At 41.5% G+C, this 2,413-nt stretch overlaps 1 pseudogene; it reads right to left on the reverse strand.

The window, feature by feature from the left end:
* Positions 1-445: 445 nt before the first annotated feature.
* LOC127098727 (uncharacterized) lies at positions 446-545 on the reverse strand (annotated as a pseudogene).
* Positions 546-2,413: the final 1,868 nt, after the last annotated feature.

Here is a 2,413-nt window from a genome sequence, read left to right on the forward strand (position 1 = left end):
AACAATCTCCCTCCTATCGAACTTCCTGATATCAAAAACCTTTTTCCTTCGATACCCGAGATGGCAGAACCAGCTCGTGCTCTTAGAGATTACGCCGCTCCATCGCAAGATGAACCACATTCAAGTATTGCTCCGCCCGCAATCGAAGCAAACAACTTCGAACTTAAACCTTCGCTGTTGCAGGCTGTGCAACAGAACCAATTCTCTGGAAATCTTACCGAAGATCCAAACCTTCATTTATCCGTATTTGTTCAATACGCTGATACTGTTAAAGCTAATGGTGTCACTTCAGAGGCAATTCGACTTCGTCTTTTTCCTTTCTCCTTAAGAGATAGCGCTAGAAGATGGCTTCAATCTCTTCCTTCCAACTCAGTCACCACCTGGAACGAGTTGAAGAAAGTTTTTCTTGCCCGATATTTTCCGCCAAGCAAAACAGCTATGTTAAGAACCCAGATAAACGGATTTAAACAGAAAGACAACGAGTCTCTTTTCGAAGCATGGGAAAGATACAAAGACATGATGAGACTTTGCCCACACCATGGTTTGGAAGACTGGTTAGTAATTCACACATTTTATAATGGTCTCTTATACAACACAAGGTTAACAATAGACGCCGCTGCAGGTGGTGCACTAATGAACAAACCTTATGCTGATGCTTACCAGCTTATCGAGAGCATGGCCCAAAACCACTATCAGTGGGGAACCGAACGAACAACGGTGGAAAAACCTCAACCGAAAACTGGCATGTACGAGATAAGTAACCTTGATCACGTCAATGCAAAAGTGGATGCTTTGGTCCAGAAAATTGAAAGTTTAAACGTATCACCTCCAGCCGCCGTGGTTGCTATAACTCAGAATTGCGAGGTCTGTGGAATCCAAGGCCACACTCCTGCGGAATGTCAACTCTTGACTGGAATCCAAGCAGAGCAAGTAAACTATGCTCAAGGAAGCCCCTATTCGAATACCTATAACCCAAATTGGAAGAACCATCCAAACTTTTCATATAAGAGTATTAATGCTTTATACGCACCTGGACAGTCTCCAAATCAAGCCCCATCTATACCACCGGGATATCAGAAACCGAATCCATCCATGCCTAACAATAATACCCCTAGAAAATCCAACTTGGAAATCATGATGGAAAACTTTATAGCTTCCCAACAACAAACCAATAAAGATTTCTTAAACCAGAACATACATACTGGCGAACAACTTAAACAACTAGCAAGCAAAGTAGATGCCTTGGCTACCCATAACAAAATGCTGGAAACACAAATATCTCAAGTAGCTCAACAACAAGCACCTACTGCTGCACCAACTGGTACATTCCCTGGACAGCCCCAACCTAATCCGAGAAGCCAAGCTCATGCAATTATATTAAGAAGCGGAACGGAAGTGGAAGGACCGTCTGATCCAAGGATAGAAAACCAAAACCCTAAGAAATCAACTGAGGAAAGTGAACCTAAGGAAAAGGAAGAGAGTAATAAGGAAACCCTAGAAAAGAAGGAACCTTATGTACCTCCACCACCTTACAAACCACCTATACCTTACCCTCAAAGGCTTGTTAAAACCAAAGATGCGGGCCAATTTAGAAAATTTGTTGATCTCCTTAAACAATTAAACGTTACAATTCCGTTCACCGAAGCTATTACGCAGATGCCCTCATATGCTAAATTCTTAAAAGAAATTCTTTCTAATAAGAGGAAACTTGAGGATAGCGAAACCGTTACACTCCCTGCCGAATGTAGCGCTATAATCCAAAACATGCCTCCTAAACTCAAGGATCCGGGTAGTTTCTCTATACCCTGTCACATAGGAAAATTTGTCATCGACAAAGCCTTATGCGATTTAGGAGCCGGAATTAGCGTTATGCCTTTATCCATATGTAAGAAACTGGAAATGGGAGAATTAAGACCGACCAAAATGTTCGTGCAACTAGCAGATCGTTCCATCAAATATCCTGTAGGAATCCTTGAAAACGTTCCCGTACGCATAGGTCAGTTTTACATTCCCACTGACTTCACAATTATGGACATTAGAGAAGATGATACTACACCTATTATACTAGGAAGACCATTCTTAGCAACTGTCGGTGCAATCATAGACGTAAAACGAGGACGACTCACCTTCGAAGTAGGTGAAGAGAAAATTGAATTCATTCTTTCCCAATTCTTGAAAGCACCTGCAATAGAAGATACATGTTACTTCATGGATATCATCGATGAATGCATAAAAGAAGCAGAGTTAGGAGAAGACAAATCATCAGACTATCTTTTAGAGGACAAATCTAACCAATGCTTAGCAATAACACCGGACCCTACGCAATGTCTTAACAAACCAACCCCTGATTTGAAAACACTTCCCAAAAATCTGAGATATGAATTCCTAGACTTAGAACTTGAACGACCTGTGA

Source organism: Lathyrus oleraceus, chromosome 6 (assembly GCF_024323335.1).
Source record: "Lathyrus oleraceus cultivar Zhongwan6 chromosome 6, CAAS_Psat_ZW6_1.0, whole genome shotgun sequence".
NCBI classification, from domain to species: domain Eukaryota; kingdom Viridiplantae; phylum Streptophyta; class Magnoliopsida; order Fabales; family Fabaceae; genus Lathyrus; species Lathyrus oleraceus.